General features: G+C 41.0%; 1 long non-coding RNA gene across 2 annotated transcripts in view; it reads right to left on the bottom strand.

Annotated features, from left to right (window-relative positions):
* Positions 1 to 2,443: 2,443 nt before the first annotated feature.
* The window catches only part of LOC143983407 (uncharacterized), a 450,976-nt gene continuing 432,483 nt past the window's right edge, over positions 2,444 to 20,936 (bottom strand). For both annotated transcript variants that reach the window (XR_013274604.1, XR_013274603.1), the window contains one exon: positions 2,444 to 5,760. This is a non-coding gene — a long non-coding RNA (uncharacterized LOC143983407). The remainder of the gene's footprint in view (positions 5,761 to 20,936) is intronic.

Raw genomic sequence — 20,936 nt, forward strand, 5'->3', positions numbered from 1 at the left:
AATTCTTCTATAGCCCATGGGTGGAGCATTTGACTGTAAATGTCCGCTCGCAGCGATCATATGTTTTTAGCTGCTTCGTCGAATCTTCATGTCTCTATAACACTGAATCTTTTCTCTCTAAGTCGAATAATCTTGGACTAATAGAGTTAGGTTAGGCACATTTAACCACAGGTTTGATAGACACAGATCGCTATTGTCACCGTCATGTTGACTCTTCTATCTATCTATATCAAACTGTTGTCGCAACGATACAAAAATGTATTTGGATACAAAAATAATTTTTTTTTATATTATTTCAGATCTTTCGGATTTCGGATTCTGCGTGTTTGCTACCTGAGGGGCGCGCGCGGCGCGCTCTGTGATCGGCGAGTCTACGAGACTCGCCTGATCACCGATCCGTGCAAGGGGTCGATCCCGACCCCTTATCACGTGATCAGCTGTCAGCCAATGATATTTTATCTAATGACATGATATTCAGTGGGATGGATACAGTAGAAAAGTATTAAAACTCCCTATCAGTTTTTAGTGCTAATAAAGAGGTAAAATGGTTTAACCACTTGAGACCCGCGCTATAGCCAAATGATGGCTACAGCGCGGACCTCCTTTGCCGGGACTATGTCTATTGACGTCGTCCCGTGCACGAGCGGCCTGCGCGCCCCCTGAGGGGCGCGCGCGGCGCGCTCTGTGATCGGCGAGTCTACGAGACTCGCCTGATCACCAATCCGTGCAAGGGGTCGATCCCGACAGCTTATCACGTGATCAGCTGTCAGCCAATGACAGCTGATCATGTGATATAACGGAGCCGGTAATCGGCTATTATTCCTATAGAAAAAATATGCCGATTACAGGCGGCCGTGATCGGGACATCAGTCCCGATCACGGCCAGCCCTGCCAGTGCCCACCTGCCCCTTGCCAGTGCCCACCTGCCCCCTGCTTTGCCTGCCTGAATAAAAAATGTGTCCCCCCTGTCAGTGCCACCCAGCAGTGCCCATAGTGCCACCCGCAGTGCCCACAGTGCCACCCAGCAGTGCCCACAGTGCCACCCAGCAGTGCCACCCAGCAGTGCCCACAGTGCCATCCAGCAGTGCCCACAGTCTGCCTCAACAAAGGTGCTGCACCCCAGTGCCACAGCAGTGCCGCCCATCAGTGCCCAGCAGTGCCGCCCATCAGTGCCCATCAGTGCCCATCTATCAGTGGTACCTATCAGTGCCCCTTAGTGCCACCCATCTGTGCCACGCATCCGTGCCATCTTATCTGTGCCCATCTTTGCCCATCAGTGCCGCCTTATCTGTGCCCATCGGTGCCGCCTTATCTGTGCCTATTAGTGCCGCCTTAACTATGCCTATCAGTGCCCACCAGTGCAGCCTATCAGTGCCCACCAATGCAGCCTATCAGTGCCCACCAGTGCAGCCTATCAGCGCCCACTAGTGCAGCCTATCAGTGCCGCCTCATCAGCGCACTTCAATGAAGGAGAAAAATGACCTGTTTGCAAAATTTTATAACAAACTATTAAACATGATTTTTTTTTTTGATTTTTTTTGCATCTTTTTTTGTTTGTTTAGCAAAAAATAAAACTCCCAGCTGTGATTAAATACCACCAAAAGAAAGCTCTATTTGTGGGGAAAAAATGATAAAAATTTCATTTGGGTACAGTGTTGTATGCCCGCGCAATTGTCATTCAAAGTGCATCAGTGCTGAAAGCTGAAAATTGGTCTGGGACTGAGGGGGGTTTAAGTGCCCAGTAAGCAAGTGGTTAAAACAAACATGAATATCCCTAAAATTCGTACGAAAATGTATTCAGACGAAAACGAATGCACATGTCTAATCTTTACTACCTCCACTACCAACTGCCTTAAAAGTCCAGTTGGGGTTACTTCTTTTGTTTTATATTATATTTAGTGATGTGGAAAATATTCTTTTGACTCCCACAACCCTAAACTATTCTTTTTATGTACTTAATAAAGTAAAGGAACATTGGTCAAAAAGAGCAATGAAAAACTTGGCCTGGTCATGTTAACTCTAAGCTTGGCAAACAAACCAGCCCGCTTTCCCCTCCCCCATTTTCTTGCACACCACTTTCTCTTGTCTCTAAGCTCTTGCCATCTGCTATGCCACTTTGCTGCCGATGGGCCTTGTGTCTACAGAAGCTGCAGTCTGCTGAGCGCCACTCTAAGCTTTGATGGAAATGAGGCAGAAGTTCGGTTACCAGGAAAGCTGTTGAACTGCTGTGTGCTGCCATGATGACTAACTAATGATACTAAAATGATGATTCTGGTACAAAGTTATTTACAAATGAACTAAAGGCCCTTTTTCCCCATTTTTTGTGCTACGTAACACAATAACAACCAGAGTAAATTAATTGTAAAAAGTTTAACTATTAATGATGTAAAGATAGAAATAACAATAAAAAAAATCAGCAGTAAATTAATCAAGAGTGAAGGGGAAGAAGAAGTACGGTTAATAGGGTGTTAAAGAGGAAGACATTTATTTTTTAAAAATGCTTTACTCTCAGGATTGCTCCTGATTCAAGGTACAATGAGATTTCCTGGCAGTGGCAGCTTCTGAGAAACAGTGGGGGAAGAGGAGCAGGACATATGAGGAACTTTGTTTTTCATATTTTTCCAGGTGCATTTTTCTTCAGGTCTTCAAGTGGATAAAGTCCAAGCACAATATTATAAAATGTTCACTACATTTTTATTTTGCTGTTTTATTCTGGCTGTGCACACTTTAACATTTTGTTAGCTGCCAGGAATGATCTGTACACATTTACTGTATACAAGGTTACATACATAGTAGTTAAAAAAGAAAGATAAAATTAAGCACCAGCCTAAATAAAATATATCAGCAATAAGTATGTGATTTTTGTTTTACATTTTTGGAGCACAAAATAAAACTTATACTGTAATAACGTGAAAAGCAAAAAGAAAAACAGTGGTAAACAATAACCTATGCCAGCCAATTAGCATTTAGCAGTTTGTTGTTACCATTCACAGATAATTTCTGACTGTTTACTATAGTTTATTGCACATTGATATTTAAAGTATTTAAAATGACAATATATTTTGCTTGTGTGGTGCATTCTTTAATATTTCCTATTGCACTTTTGACTGTGTCTTTTTTTTTTCTAGGCAATTTTATAACATATCATTAAAATGTATTCCAATTTTCATGGTTTTCCTTTTTCAGTCCTTGAGCACATTGATAGTAATTATATACTTTGCTCTCTATTATGCATGTATTTAAATTTTCCATAATATCAGTTTTCCGTCTAAGCAATAACTTCTCCACCTGCATTGCTAGTTTGTGAAATTACATTTATGGAGATAACAATGAATAATTATTAGGCCATTGTGTTTATTGTTCTAATGATTTCCTGTGACACAGATCTGTATTAGCTAAAAGAGATTCATTAGTTGGATTTTTTTAAATCCCGGCAGCTTTTTATTATGTCTTTGTGCATTGCTCGACTTCCTTCTTTTAGATAAAAACATGCATATCAGCTTTGCAGTTTGATTGCCTTATGGGCATAAAGCTTTGCATATTTACTGCCCATGAATCACACCAGTATGTGAAATCGAGTGAAGATTCAATTTTTCCTGCTAGATGCACCTCTACCCGTTTAATTAAAATATGTATTATTAATAAAACCATATTTAAGTCATATTTTTCATAGATATGACTGAAACATTAAGTGCAAATTGTTTCATACATTCATAGTAATTTGCTCTTAACATTTTGAGCCTTAATCATGGGGATGCTATCAGCAACACAGTGCTACAAGGTGATGTAAACCCTGTATGGGCAGAGGACCAGGATAGAGATTTAGCTGGGGTTAATGTGATATAAAAAGTAACTAGTGAAGAATCATTTTGCTCAAGTGTCAAATATTGCGTCTTTATTGTGTGACTGCACTGCTATAATATTTAGATCCAACCAAATGGAAAACTATTTGAAATAAATCAAAAAATATGTACACATTTATCAAAAGTACAAATTAAGATTTCCTCTCCTCATTCTGTATTTTTTAGCTTTTGGTAGAGTGATGGTTGTTCTTTCTGAAAATGGAGAGTGAGGTATGGAGCTCTGGATCATTTTTGGTGCAATAGGTGTTTCCAATTAGGATTGAATGTAGGAGAAGCAGTAAGTTATTGAGCAGCGCTTATAGGGAAAATGTCCATTGGTTGGCTCATATTGAGGATCATCTTAACCTTAGAGCTTATATCTCATTCTGTGAAAAAAATGGCATGTTTATTGGGTTTAGTTAGTCACCCATCATCATGCCTGTAAAGAAATACCATGAGCAAAATATAATCAACTTATAATGCTAGCTTGAAATCTGCGGTCAGTCAGTGTGATAAAAAAATGTATTAACTAAAAAATGTATATACACCATTAATGATAAATATTGTCAAAAGAGATATAAATTGTTCAGTTAACATGTGTTCATAAAAAAATAAATCTAAATCAGTATAAAAAGGGAGATAGTCTGGATCTAGGATATATTTCAATTAAAAAAAAGAATAAAAGTAATTACAAGTGAAAGAAATAAAGCATGGCCAGTGCTTAGAGCTTTCAAAACACCTAACCCCTTACCAAATTGTATATTTACATTTGTTTAGTACAGGCATACCCCATTGTGTACTTAAAAGTGGGGTATGCCTGTAAATATATTATAAGCATTAGGTATATAACCATTGAATATCTTATGAGGAATAGGATAGTTGCAAGCATTGTGATAACTGGCTAATTGGACTTGGCCTGGTGGAGGGAGTGTACATCTTAGAAAAATTGTTTCTAAGCCCTTGTACACACGGTCGGACATTCCGACAACAAAATCCGTCAGATTTTTTCAGACGGATTTTGTCCGAAACTGGTGTTGCATACACACGGTCGAACAAAGTTGTGGGAAAATCCAATCGTTCGGAACGTGATGACTTTCGTTCTTTACGATGGGACTACGTTCAGGCTAGTAGCCAATAGCTTTGGTCTCGTAATTTGATCTGAGCATACGTGGCACTTTGTCCGATTTGAATTCTCTACAAACTATCCGACATTCTGATGGAGCCCACACATGGTCAGATTATCCGACAACGCGGCCCGATCGGACATTTTACGTCTGAATTTCCGACCATGTGTACAAGAGCTAAAAGGTTTTAAAAGGCCCACATGAAAGACAAGATACTGTAGACCTTCATTGAAGGAGGTAATTTGAATTTGTACATCACATGGTAATTTGGGCCATTACTTCAAAAGGACCTAGGAACATAGAGGCAAGTTATGGAGATGGTATATTAGGCTGTGAATATTTTGAAGATAAGAAAACTAGGCCTTATCATCTATTAAATAAGAAGGAATGGATCCTCTGTGCCTAGCTACCATTTTCTTATAGGATTCTCAAGCTTCATGGTATTTCTTTATTAGTAATTCTTGTTTTTTTTTGTTGTAAAGTAGACAATGTTACATTTTTAGTTGGCTGAGACAAATCTACTGGAAACTTAGGAATAAAACATGCATGAAGTCCATAACTGGCATAAAATGTGCTCTGGGAAATAGAACTATGGCTGAAAATTTAGTATGCAATGCATGTTTTCCAGTGGGTTTTTTTCATAGGCTTCTTAGATTTTAGTGAATAGCTTTGCAGGTTACATTAGTCCCAGAAAGTGTTTTTCTTGTAGAATGGCGCAAACTGATTCTATGTCTGTAGAAGGGTCAGCTGCAATTCACGACGAGGCATCTGCTATTCCATTCTTACATCCTGGTCTGTAAAAAATTAGAAAGTTAAACCTTGAAAAAATGCATCCATCTAGCCTGCCTTGCAGAGAAACTTTTTGTTGATTTATAAAATCAATGTTTTTATGGTCAGTGAGGACAGTTACTGGGTGCAAAGCGCCCTCCAGATGTTGCAATTCAGTAAAAGCTCCTTTAATTACTAAATGTTCTTTGTTTAAGGATCATAATTTTGCTCTGTTGGTGTCATTTGACTTGAGAAGTATGCAAATGAATGCAATAATATTTTATCATTAGTTAGAGAGAGTCATCCACATCTACCATAAAAGGAGGATTCTGGGTTTGGATGAACCAGCACAGGTCCAGTAGTGAATAAGGTTTTCAAGTGGAAGAAGGTTGTTTCTGCCTTAGTTTACCATTTCTTTGATAGCAGTTTAGTAATAGGGGCCCAAAAAAACTATTTGATCAAAGCTTGCAAATCCTAGAAATCTTTGCACAACTTTTGTATTTTGGGGGGTAGGCTGATTAGGAAATCATATTCAGCCTTTCCAATGAGATAATTTAACCTCCCTGGTGGTTTTTCTAAGTGTGGCTCAGGGTTAAATTTCAGCACCATCATCGGTAACCCCGAGCCACACTCGGGATTGCATTGCAGGATCCTGCTTACCTTACCTATACTTACCTTGTCCCCAGGATCCTGCGATGTCTCCCCGCTGTGTCCATGGGCTCTGTCCTCTGCCCAATGCCTCTCTGTGCTGGGCCCCATTCCCTGCAAGCATTGCAGCACACGGGGGCAGAGCCCGGCGGCAAATTTAAAAAAGTGAAAAATCATAATACATACAGTACACTGTAATCTAACAGATTACATTACGGTATGAAATTATTTCACATCCCCTTTGTCCCCAGAGCTTTGTCCAATGTCCTGCATGCAGTTGTATGATATATACTGTTCTTTCTGCCTGGAAACTGGAGATTGTCCATAGCAACCAAAAAGTGTCTCTTTATAGAGATGAGCCGAACACCCCCCAGTTCGGTTCGCACCAGAACCTTCGAATGGACCTAAAATTCGTACGAACTTTAGAACCCTATTAAAGTCTATGGGACTCGAACGTTCGAAATCAAAAGTGCTCATTTTAAAGGCTAATATGCAAGATATGCAACAGACAACACCAGCAATAAGGGCTATCTTCAGGTGTATACTGTGCTGGAGGCACACAACACCCACTTTAACTCCTGCAGATGCCTGTATTAGAGAACACCAGCAATAAAGGGTAGATACAGGTGTATACTGTGCTGTGCTGGAGGCACACAACACCCACTAACTCCTGCAGATGCCTGTATTAGAGTACACCAGCAATAAAGGGTAGATACAGGTGTATACTGTGCTGTGCTGGAGGCACACAACACCCACTAACTCCTGCAGATGGCTGTATTGGAGAACACCAGTAATAAAGGGTAGATACAGGTGTATATTGTGCTGGAGGCACACAACACCCACTAACTCCTGCAGATGCCTTAATTAGAGAAAAACAGCAATAAAGGGTAGATACAGGTGTATACTGTGCTGGAGGCACACAACACCACTTTAACTTTAAGATGCCTGAGAAAAGAACACACTGTCCCTGCCTATCTAGCTCTTTCCCTGCTCGCCGGAACACACTACACAAGGCTGCCGCGCTGGCAGCCTTATATAGTGTGGGGCGTGTACTAACCCCCCTGAGCTATAATTGGCCACAGGCATCCCGCCTGTGGCCAATTAGGGCTCTCCTCGCTGCCGGCACTGTGATTGGCCAAGCATGTGGGGTCACAGTGCATGCTTGGCCAATCATAAGCCAGCAATGCACTGCGCTGGCGTAGTGCATTGTGGGCTGTTTGTGCCACACTAATTTGGTGCGAATGGTCCACAAAATTCTGAGTTCGCTGAACAGACGAACGGCTGATGTTCGAGTCAAACATGCGTTCGAGTCGAACACCGAGCTCATCCCTATCCCTTTACGTCAAAAGTGGTTTTAGACCAGCTAGAAAACAGTGATAGTAAATTAGAACACTTGCAGAATTGAGTGATAGTGAATCATGGGGAAATTCATTTTATTATTATTATATTATTATTTTTTATAATTATTTATATTTATTTATTATATTATAATTTATGATTTTGTGTTTCAAACTTCATCATACCCAGGATATCTACAGGCATACCCCACCTTTAAGTACACAATGGAGGTTATTTACTAAAGCTGGTAAGTGCAAAATCAGGCTCATTTCTGCATAGAAACCAATGAGCTTCTAACCCCAGCTTATTCAATTAAGCTTTGATAATAAAACCTGGAAGTTTATTGGTTTCTATGCAGAAGTGAGCCTGATTTTGCACTTTCCAGAATTAGTATATAACCCCCATTGTGTACTTAAAAGTGGGGTATGCCTGTATTAAACTCTTGTTTGGACAGATTTAAGTATGTTATTGCTAAGAATTACAGGCCTACAATATAAAAGCAAAATTTCTATGCAAAGTAATTGTACCGCTTTGAGATGCAAAAATCTGACATAATCATACCGCAAGGGAGGCTACCTCAAAACTATATACAATTCTGTTCAAATTCACATTTCTTCAATTCAATGCACATTGGTGTTGTTGTAACTGCTCTAGCATCATGTGAACATTGTCCCAGTGCTCCTGTAAATTATTTGAAAAGATAAGTATGTTGTTGTGATAAGCCATGACAAATTGGTGTAAAAAATCCCTGCAAACATAATTTATGAAAGGTAGCAGGCGCATTACAAAAACCAAAAGGCTTTACTATGGATTTATAGTGGTTACTATACTAAAGGCAAATAGATTGTGCACTCGACCAGTGCAGTTGTGCTCATTTTCTCGAGAGCTTAGTAAATGTTGTAAAGCATCCATTTGTAAAGAATACCCAATTAGGTGCAAGGAAAATATAAAAAAAACTGCATTTTTGGTCACAGTATGTAAAAAAAACATTTTTAAAAATATATATTATTTTTGTTTTTTTACATACACTGTTCTCAGTCAGTGTCCTTGATCATCACCACACCAGTCATATGTAAAACAAATCATGAAAACAAAAAATTACATTTTCCAAAAAATTGTGACAAAAAAAACTTACCATGTCTCTTACTAAATACCTTTGACTGCCTATTTTCCAAAAAGGGGCCATTAGGGGGGTATTTTCACTGTCCTGGCATTTTTGGTCCTCAAGAAATGAGATTATCAGTCCATGACTGTCCAGGGACTGTGTGTGCACGTGGGCTGCAAACGCACGTGGACTGCGAGTACACGTGGACATCGAGTTCACATGGACCACAAGTACATGTGGGCTTTAAGTGCACGTGGGCTGCGAGTGCACGTGGCCTGTGAGTACACGTGGGCTGCAAGTGTACATGGACTGCGAGTGCACGTGGGCTGTAAGTGCACGTGGGCTGTAAGTGCACATGGGCTGTAAGTGCACGTGGGCTGTAAGTGCACATGGGCTGTAAGTGCACATGGGCTGTAAGTGCACATGGGCTGTAAGTGCGCATGGGCTGTGAGTACCTGAGTTTTGTGTTGTTGAGTACCTGTGTATTGTTGAGTATTAGTGTTAGGAAGCTAGTTGTTAGTTAATTTGGACAGGGCATAATCCCCAATCTTCATTAACCACTTCCCATCACGTGTATAGACATATGATGTCCGCAAGGTGGCTCTCTCATCCTGGTCGGCCATCATCTGACGTCCTCTGCGGGAGCCAATACGTGTGCCCAGATAGCCGAGATGTCCGCCAGGTGGCCACAGTTGCTTGTCACAGAGCAGGGACGTGGATCTTTGTGTGTGTAAACATACAGATGCACGTCCTGTCAGGGGAGAGGAGATAGATCGTGTGTCCCTTGTATATAGGTACACCAATCGGTCACCTCACCCCACAGTTAGAATCACTCCGTAGGTAATACATTTAATCCCTTGATTTTGTAGGCACTATAATTTCTGTGCAAACCAATCAATATACGCTTATTGCAATTTTTTTTTACCAAAAATATGTAGAAGAATACATATCAGCCTAAACTGATGAAGAAATTTGTTTTTGTTTTTTAAAAATGGGATATTTATTTTAGCAAATGTAAAAAATATTGAGTTTTTTTCTAAATTTACGCTTTTTTTAATTTATGCGCAACAAAAAAAAAGCACGCAAAGGTGATCAAATACCACCAAAAGAAAGCTCTATTTGTGGGGAAAAAAATTATTAAAATTTCATATGGGTACATTGTTGCATGACCGCGCAATTGCCATTCAAAATGTTACAGCTCTGAAAGCTGAAAATTTGTCTGGGTAGGAAGGGGGTGAAAATGCCCTATATTCAAGTGGTTAAATTAGTAGGTACAATGCCCGGCGGGCGTGGAGATGTGACTCGGTGTACATCTTGCGGTATGTATGCGTTCCCTGACCATCTGATCAAGGATGAATACTGTTGTGCAAAATGGGAACACATTGTTTCCGTGGAATCACGGGTTCTGAATCTAGGGAAGCAACTGTCAGCCACGAGAAGAGCCTCCATACTAAAGGAGAGCCAGGAACGTACCTGGTAGGTGCTGGCAGGGGCCAGCACAGAGGCAGGTGGGGACAAAGAGGTGCAGGTACTAGAAAAGAGTGCCAGGGAGGCCGATCCTGGGCTGGAACATCCCAATAAGTATGCCCCATTGAGTGACATTGGTGAAACCAGTCAGGGATCAGCACTGCAGGAGCTGAGGGACATCCCTAGCTGCCAGGGGAAGAACTCCTCCAGTGAGAATGGGGTGAAGCGAAGGGAAAGGAAAGACAGACTCTGGTGGTAGGAAACTCAATTCTTAGAAGGACAGAGAGGGCAATCTGTGACAAAGATCTGAAGTGCTGAACTGTATGTCTACCAGGTGCTTGGGTTCGGCACATCACAGATCTGGTGGACAGATTACTGGGAGGGGCTGGGGAAGGCCCGGCTGACATGGTGCAGGTTGGCACCAATGACAAAGTCAGAGATAGATGGAGTGTCCTAAAGAATGATTTTAGGGACTTAGGAGCTAAATTGAGGGAAAGGACCTCCAAGGTTGTATTCTTAGAAATACTACTGGAACCTCGAGAACATCAGAAAGGCAGAGGGAGATTAGGTAAATGAACAAGTGACTGAGGAGCTGGTGTAGTAAGGAGGGGTTTGGGTTCCTGGAGAACTGGGCCGACTTCTTAGTCGGTCACCAGTTCTATAGAAGGGACGAACTGCACCTAAATGAGGAGGGTGAGGATCGGCTGGGAGTGAAGATGGCCAAAAAGTTAGAGGGTCTTTTAAACTAGGCGACCGAGGGAGAGTACAGAGATAGGGATAGTCAGCGCAGAACATATTCCCGAGGGTAATATTGAGGGCATTAGCGGAAGATTGACTAAAGCACATAAACCCAAGGTAAGTATAGTAACAAGTCCTATTTGCAATCTCGGAATACCCAATAAGAGGACAGTATGTGACCGGTCTAAACTACGTGGCGTGTTCACCAATGCCAGGAGCCTGGCAGACAAGATGGGAGAGCTAGAGATACTATTGTATGAGGAGGATGAGGATTTAGATTTTGTGGGAATTTCGGAGACTTGGTTCAACAGCTCTCATGATTGGCTGGCAATCTGTCAGGGCTGGCTTAGCCCTTCCTTCTCTGGGCTGGTTGCTCAGCTGTTGGCTAATTGCCGGCTCTCATCTCTCTCCACAGTTATCAGCTGTTCCTAATCATGCTTGTCTGACCTGCCTACTTAAAGCTGTCCAGCTCACTTCACCTCTGCCTTCGCCTTGGTCACATCACAAGAAACTATCTCCTGTGGTTCTGTTCAAAGACTGGATTGCTGTCATCCCTTCTGGCTCCTTATCCTGCTTGCTGTTGCATTACTTGGATACCTGACTTCTGGCCTGGCTGATTACCCGATCTGGTTATTGAACTCTGCACTGGCTGACTACTCGATGCGGTTACTGGACTCTGGCTATGCTTTGACTACGCTTTCTCTATTTACCTTTTTATTTTTATTTAATAAACAAGTGTGATTTAATTGTACTTCTGTCTCGGCCTGATTCATGGTTTCTGACACAATCATTCTAGGGTATTCCCTTTATCGCATGGATAGAGAGGGTAAAAAAGGGGAGGGGTATGTCTGTATATCAAGAATAATGAACAAGTGATTATAAGAGATGACATCACTAAGGGAGCTAGGGCGGAGGTGGAATTCTTATGGGTAGAGCTCCAAAGGGATGAAATTAAGGGGAAAATACTACGGGGAGTATGCTATAGGCCCCTAACCTGATAGGAGGAGGGGGATAGACACCTATTGTGATAGGAGGTCTGTCTCCCCCCCAATCTGAGAGAGGAGGGGGAGATGGACCTCCTATCCCATTTTGGATTAGCAGCAAGGGTGGGAAATGTCATCATAATGGGGGATTTTAATTATCCAGACATAGACTGGGCAGAAGGAACCACGCATTCGTCTAAGGCTCGCCAGTTCCTAAATGTCTTGCAAGGCAATTTCATGGGTCAGATAGTAGACGTACCAACTAGAAACAAGGTGTTACTAAACCTACTGATTATCAACAATACAGACTTGATCACGGATGTGGATACAAGGGGCAATTTAGGAAAAAGGGATCACAGGTCAATTAGCTTCAGTATAAATTACACAAATAGGAAACATAAGGGGAATACAAAGACACTGAATTTCAAAAGAGCCAACTTCCCTAAACTACAAACCTTGCTAGAAGATATAAATTGTGATAAAATCTTAGGAGAAAAGAACACGGAGGAAAGATGGGTTTGCTATAAGAGCATATTAAATAAGGGCATTAGCCAGTACATCCCATATTCAAATTCAAAAGAGTGAATAAAAGGCCTGGATGGTTTAACTTCAATGTAAAAATGCATATAAAAGCAAAGGGGAAGGCCTTCAAAAAATACAAGGCTGAGGGATCATCATCAGCATTCAGACTTTACAAAGAATGCAATAAGAAATGTAAGGGTGCAATTAGGGCGGCTAAGATAAAACACGAAAGACACATAGCAGAGAGCAAACAAAAATCCCAAGAAATTCTTTAATAATATAAACAGTAAAAAAGGGAGGACAGACCATATTGGCCCCATAAAGAATGAGGAAGGAAATCTGGTTACAAAGGTTGGGGAGATGGCAAAGGTATTGAATTTATTCTTCTCCTCTGTCTTCACGAGGAAATGGGGGGGGGGCTTCATTAACCAAAACTGCAGTGTTTATCCTCATGACACATCCCAGGAAGCACCCTCATGGCTAACAGTGGACAGAATTAGAAATAGACTTGGAAAACATAACATTAATAAATCACCGGGGCCAGATGGCTTGCAACTGAGAGTACTAAGGAAACTCAGTCAAGTAATTGCCAGACCATTGTTTCTAATTTGTACTGACAGTCTACTGACTGGAATAGTACCAGCTGATTGGAGAAAAGCCAATGTAGCACCATTATTTAAAAAAGGGCCAAAATACATCCTTGGGAATTACAGACCAGTTAGCCTAACATCAATAGTATGCAAGCTCTTGGAGGGGACGATAAGGGACTATATACAAGACTTTAGTAATGAAAATGGTATTGTTAGCAGTAATCGGCATGGATTCATGAAGAATCATTCTTGCCAAACCAATCTATTAACATTCTATGAGGAGGTGAGCTGCGATTTAGATAAAGGAGCCCATAGATGTGGTGTATCTGGATTTTGCAAAAGCTTTTGACACAGTTCCTCATAAATGTTTACTGTACAAAGTAAGGTCTGTTGGCATGGACCATGGGTGAGTACATGGATTGAAAACTAGCTACAAGGGCGAGTTCAGAGGGTGGTGATAAATGGGGAGTACTCGGAATAGTCAGGGGTGGAAAGTTGGGTTCCCCAGGGTTCTGTGCTGGGACCAATCCTATTTAATTTGTTCATAAATGCCCCGGAGGATGGGGTAAACAGTTCAATCTCTGTATCTGTCCACGATACTAAGGTAAGCAGGGCAATAACTATGCAAGAGGTGCAAGAGGTGGAAACCTTGCAAGAAGATCTAAACAAATTAATGGGGTGGGCAACTACATGGCAAATCAGATTTAATGTAGAAAAATTTTAAATTATGAATTTGGGTGGCAAAAATATGAATGCAATCCACTCACTATGGGGAGAAGCTCTGAGGGAATCAAGGATGGAGAAGGACCTGGGGGTCCTAGTAAATGATAAGCTCAGCAATGGCCCACCAAGCTACTGCTAACAAAGCAAACAGAATATTGGCATGCATTAAAAAGGGGATTAATTCAAGAGATAAAGCGATAATTCTTCCCCTCTACAAGACTCTGGTCCGGCCTCACCTGGAATATGCTGTTCAATTCTGGGCACCAGTCCTCAGGAAGGATGTACTGGAAATGGAGTGACAGGGTGCCCAGAGAAGGGCAACAAAGCTAATAAAGGGACTGGAGGATATTAGTTATGAAGAAAGGTTATGAGTACTGAACTTATTCTCTCTGGAGAAGAGATGCTTGAGAGGTTATATGATTTCAATTTACAAATACCATACTGGTGACCCCACAATAGGGATAAAACTTTTCAGCGGAAGGGAGTTTAATAAGACACATGGCCACTCATTAAGATTAGAAGAAATTAGGTTTAATCTTAGACTGCGTAGAGGGTTCTTTACTGTAAGAGCGGCAAGCATGTGGAATTCCCTTCCACAGGCAGTGGTTTCAGCAGGGAGCATGGATAGTTTCAAAAAATGACTAGATAAGCACCTGAACGACCACCACATACAGGGATATACAATGTAATACTGACATACAATCACACACATAGGTTGGACTTGATGGACTTGTGTCTTTTTTCAACCTCACCTACTATGTAACTATGTTACATAGTTACATATTTAGTCAGGTTGAAGAAAGACACAAGTCCATCCAGTTCAACCACAAAAAAAACAACAAAAAAAAATTACATATTTTATATATAAATATATCATACCAGCCCATATACCCAATTCTATACCCACAGTTGATCCAGAGGAAGGCAGAAAACTCCAGCAGAGCATGCTAAAGCAGGGGAAAAAATTCCTTCCTGATCCCCTGAGAGGCAATCGGATTTTCCCCGGATCAACTTTCCCTATAAATGTCAGTACCCATTTATATTATGTACACTTAGGAAATAATCCAGGCCTTTCTTAAAGCAATCCACTGAGCTGGCCATAACCACCTCTGCTGGGAGTCTATTCCACATTTTCACAGCTCTTACTGTGAAGAAACCTTTCCGTATTTGGAGATGAAATCTCTTTTCCTCTAGACGTAAAGAGTGCCCCCTTGTCCTCTTTGTTGACTGTAAAGTGAATAACTCGACACCAAGTTCACTATATGGACCCCTTATATATTTGTACATGTTGATCATATCCCCCTTAATCTCCTCCTCTCAAGAGTGAATAAATTCAGTTCCTCTAATCTTTCCTCATAGCTGAGTTCCTCCATGCCTCTTATCAGTTTGGTTGCCCTTCTCTGCACTTTCTCCAGTTCCCCCATATCCTTTTTGAGAACTGTTCCCCAAAACTGAACTGCATATTCCAGATGAGGTCTTACTAATGATTTGAACAGGGGCAAAATGATATCTCTCTCTCTGGAGTACATACCTCTCTTAATACAGGAAAGGACTTTGCTCGCTTTGGAAACCGCAGCTTGGCATTGCATGCTATTATTGAGCTTATGATCTACCAAAACCCCCAGATCCTTCTCCACTATGGATTCTCCCAGTTGTACTCCCCCTAGCATGTATGATGCATGCATATTCTTAGCCCCCAAGTGCATAACTTTACATTCCTCAACATTAAACCTCATCTGTCACATAGTCGCCCAATTAGACAGAGCATTGAGGCTGGCTTGTAAATTGGAGACATCCTGTAAGGACGTTATTCCACTGCATAGCTTGGTGTCATCTGCAAAGACGGAAATGTTACTTTTGATCCCAGACCTAATATCATTTATAAAGATATTAAAAAGTAAGGGTCCCAGCACTGAACCTTGGGGTACACCACTGATAACCTTAGACCATTCAGAGTAAGAATCATTAACCATTACTCTCTGAATTCTGTCTTTTAGCCAGTTTTCTATCCATTTACAAACTGATATTTCCAAACCTGTAGACTTTACCTTACACATGAGCCGTGTGTGTGGGGAACTGTATCGAACGCTTTTGCAAAATCCAAGTATATCACGTCCACCGCCACTCCTCTGTCCAAGGTTTTACTTACCACCTCATAAAAAGAAATCAGGTTTGTCTGACAACTTCTGTATTTCATGAATCCATACTGTCTGTTGCTTAAAATATTTTTTGCTGCAAGAACTCATCTATGTGGTCTTTTATTAATCCCTCCAGTACCATCCCAACTATAGAAGTTACACTAACGGGTCTATAGTTACTTGGTAAAGACTTTCTTCCCTTTTTAAATATAGGCACCACATTGGCCCTGCGCCAATCCAGTGGTACTATTCCTGTCATTAATGAGTCCCTAAAAATGAGATACAATGGCTTTGAAATTACAGAGCTCAATTCTTTTAGGATCCGTGGGTGGATGCCATCAGGTCCAGGTGCTTTATCCACCTTTATTCTGTCCAAATATTTCTGCACCATATCACTTTTGAGCCATTGTGGATTTGGGGCTGCGTCACTACCACCCCCATTATGGACATGAGCTCCCCCATGCTCCTTTGTATACACAGAGCTGAAGAAAGCAATTAATAAGTTAGCCTTCTCTTTGTCCCCAGTCACCCACTCCAGATTATTTTGCAAAGGGCCTACATGCTCAGACTTAACCTTTTTACTATTAATATATTTGAAGAATTTTTGGGGGTTTGTCCTACTATCTTTTGCAATCTGTCTTTCATTTTGAATTTTTGCATCCTTGATTTCTTTTTTACATATTCTGTTATATTCCTTGTAACATTTAAATGACACTAGCGTTCCTTCATTTTTATATTTTTTAAAAAGCTCATTTTTTTATAGTTTATAGCTTTTTTAACTTTGGCCGTGAGCCACATCGGTTTTATTTTTAGCCTTTTAAACTTATTGCCCATGGGAATATACTTTACCGTGAGATCACAAACAGTCTTTTTGAAGAATTCCCATTTCTGTTCTGTGCCCATTGATGCCAATATTCTCTGCCATTCTAAGTCCTGGAGAGCAGCCCTCATCCTTGGAAAATTTGCTCTCTTGAAATTAAGTGTTTTTATCTTTCCCGTATGTGATTTTTGCTTACAGCTAACATCAAATGAAATCATGTTGTGGTCACTGCTACCCAGATGTTCCTTTATCTGAACATTAGTAACACGTTCTGCATGGTTTGAGACTACCAGGTCCAACAGAGCATCATTCCTGGTTGGGGCCTCAATAAACTGGACCATAAAATTGTCCTGTAATAGGTTTATAATTTTTTGCCCTTTAACTGTCCCAGCAGTGCCATTTCCCCAGTCAATTTCTGGGTAGTTAAAATCCCCCATTATTATCACTGTCCCAGCCCTTGCAGCCCTTTCTATCTGTGCAAGGAGCTGAGTCTCCACCTCCTCATTAACATTGGGTGGTCTATAACAAACTCCAATGATTAACTTTGAACTATGCACATCTGTATGCAGTTCCACCCATAATGCTTCGGACTCATCACACTCTCTGTCCACCAGGTCCTCTTTCTCACTCGCTTTGAGATCACTTCTCACATACAGACAGACCCCTCCAACTTTCCTTTTTTTTTTTCCGAAAGAGTGCATAGCCAGGAATATTAATAGCCCAGTCATGTGAGGAATGAAGCCAAGTTTCAGCAATACCGATTACATCATAGCTCTCCTGATGCACCAGAGCTTCCAACTCGCCTACTTTGCTTGGCGGACTTCTGGCATTGGTGAACAAACATTTTAATGTATTAATATATTTTGACCAGTCACATACTATCCTCTTGGGTGTTCCAAAATTACAACTAGGACTTGCTACTATATTTACCTTGGGTTTATGTGCTTTGGTTACCCCACTACTAATGCCCCTAATATTACCCTCTGGAATATGCTCCACGCTGACTATCTCTATCTCTGAACCCCCCCCCCCCCACATTGCCTAGTTTAAAAACCCCTCTAACTTTTTGGCCATCCTTAAACCCAGCTGATCTGCACCCTCCTCATTTAGGTGCAGTCTCTCCCTTCTATAGTACCGGTTATCAACTGAGAAGTCGTCCCAGTCCTCCAGGAACCCAAACCCCTCCTTACTACACCAGCTTTTGAGCCACTTTACTTCCCTAATCTCCCTCTTCCTTTCTGTAATTATGTAATATGAGTTTATCAGGCTTAATCAATTTTCAAATATATGTGCCATAGTTTGTACACTCTATAAGTTTCAAACAGACTAAATTATAACACTGAAATGTGTTATTTTTTACCAAAGAAGTGTAGCAGAATACATTTTGTCCTAAATTTATGAAGAAATATTATTTATTTGTAAAACTGTACAGTATAAAGAAAGTGAGAAAAAGGTGTTTTTTTTTTCTTTTTCAAAATTCTGTACAGTTTTTTAAAATTATATAGCAAAAAAAAATATATATATATATAAACCATTGGTAATTAACCACTTGACCACTGGGCACTTAAACACCCTTAATAACCAGACCAATTTTCAGCTTTCGGTGCTCTCACATTTTGAATGACAATTACTCAGTCATGCAACACTGGACCTATATGAAATTGTTGTCCTTTTTTTCACACAAATGGAGCTTTCTTTTGGTGGTATTTAATCACCGCTGGGTTTTTTATTTTTTTGTGCTATAAAAGAAAAAATACAGAAAATTCTGTAAAAAAATGAATTTTTCTTTGATTCTGTTATAAAATTTAGCAGATTAGTAATTTTTTCTTCATACATTTTGGCCAAAATTTATACTACTACATATCTTTGGTAAAAATAAGTACAAATTGGTGGATATTATTTGGTCTTTGTGAAAGTTATAGAGTCCACAAGCTATGGTGCCAATATCTGAAAATTGATCACACCTGAAGTACTGACGGCCTATTTGAATTCTTGAGACCCTAACATGCCAGAAAAGTACAAATACCCCCCAAATGACCCCTTTTTGGAAAGAAGACATTCAAAGGTATTTAGTAAGAGGCATGATGAGTTTTTTGAAGTTGTCATTTTTTCCCACAATTCTTTGCAAAATCAAGATTTTTTTTTCCTTTTTTTTTTTTTTTTAACAAAATTGTCATATTATCAGTTTATTTCTCACACAGCATATGCATACCACAAATTACACCCCAAAACACATTCTGCTATTACTCCCGAGTACGGCGATACCACATGTGTGAGACTTTTACACAGTGTGGCCACATACAGAGGCCCAACATGCATGGAGCGCCATCAGGCGTTCTGGAGCACCCAGGACAATTCTGACATTTCTCTCCTACATGTAAAAATCATCATTTATTTGCTAGAAAATTACATAGAATCCCAAAACATTATATATTTTTTTTTAGCAAACACCCTGGAGAATACAATGGTGGTCCTTGCAACTTTTTATCTTGCACGGTATTTGCGCAGCAATTTTTTGAATGCTTTTTTTTGGAAAAAAAACTGTTTTGTGCTTAAAAAAAAAAAAAAAAACACAGTAAAGTTAGCCCAATTTTTGCATAATGTGAAAGATGAAGTTACACCGAGTAAATCGCTACCTAACATGTCACTCTTCAAAATTTCACAGGCTCGTGGAATGGCGCCAAACGTCGCTACTTAAAAATCCCCATAGGCGACGATTTAATTTTTTTTACTGGTTATATGTTTTGAGTTACAGAGGAGGTCTAGGTCTAGAATTATTGCTCTCGCTCTAACGTTCGCAGCGATACCTCACATGTGTGGTTTGAACACCGTTTTCATATGTGGGCGGGACTTACGTATGCGTTCGCTTCTGCATGCAAGCACATGGGGACAGGGGCGCTTTAAAAAAATATGTTATTGTTCATTTTACTTTATTTATTTTAGTTTGACATTTTTTTCCCCAAAAATAAATTTTTTGATCACTTTTATTCCTATTACAAGGAATGTAAACATCCCTTGTAACAGGAATATGGCATGACAGGTTCTCTTTACAGTGAGATATGGGGTCAATAAGACCCCACATCTCACCTCTAAGCTGGGAAGCCTGGAAAAAAAAAAAAAAAAAGATTCTGGATTTGATCGTATTGGCGAGTCGGTAGAAGCACCGGAGGGTGGCGGGAGGGGGGGGGGGTGTCTATGGCTGGGTATTGCAGGGTATCACCGACTATGGCTGGGTATGGCTGGGTATCTCAGAGTATGGCTGGGTATCTCAGAGTATGGCGTTGCAGAGTATTGCGTTGCAGAGCATTGCAGGATATTGGAGGGTGTTGCAGAGCATTGCAGAGTGTTGCACGGTATTGGCGGGTGTTGCAGAGCATTGCAGAGTGTTGCAGAGCATTGCAGGGTGTTGCAGAGCATTGCAGAGTGTTGCAGGGTATTGGCGGGTGTTGCAGAGCGTTGCAGAGCATTGCAGAGTGTTGCAGGGTATTGGTGGGTGTTGCAGAGCGTTGCAGGGTATTGCAGAGTGTTGCAGGGTATTGCAGAGTGTTGCAGAGTGTTGCAGGGTATTGCAGAGTATTGCAGGGTATTGCAGAGTATTGCAGAGTAATGCAGAGTAATGCAGAGTAATGCAGAGTATTGCAGTGTATTGCAGTGTAATGCAGAGTAATGCAGAGTATTGCAGAGTATTGCAGAGTAATGCAGAGTAATGCAGAGTATTGCAGAGTGTTGCAGAGTGTTGCAGGGTATTGCAGAGTGTTGCAGGGTATTGCAGAGTAATGCAGAGTAATGCAGAGTAATGGCAGGGTATTGCAGAGTATTGGCAGGGAATTGAGGGGTTAATTTTCGGTGAGCAGCGATGTGAGCACTGCAGATGCAGCCCACATCGCTGCTGACACCGATCTCTTCCCCCTCCGCTGTTCCGATCGGTACAGAGAGGGGGAGGGAGGAACCGGCGTCATAACATGACGCCGGTTTGTTTCCAAGTGATCACTCCATCATTTGACGGAGCGATCACGTGGTAAACGGCCTCTATGAGCGGCCGTTTACCGTGATCCGTGATGCGCCGGGTCCTTTGGACCCGGCGGTCATGGATGCTCTCGAGTGCGCGCCCCAGGGGGCGCGCGAGAGTG

The sequence above is a fragment of the Lithobates pipiens genome, unplaced genomic scaffold (genome assembly GCF_037356315.1).
Source record: "Lithobates pipiens isolate NorthernLeopardFrog02 unplaced genomic scaffold, aLitPip1_a1.2 Scaffold_16, whole genome shotgun sequence".
Taxonomy (NCBI): domain Eukaryota; kingdom Metazoa; phylum Chordata; class Amphibia; order Anura; family Ranidae; genus Lithobates; species Lithobates pipiens.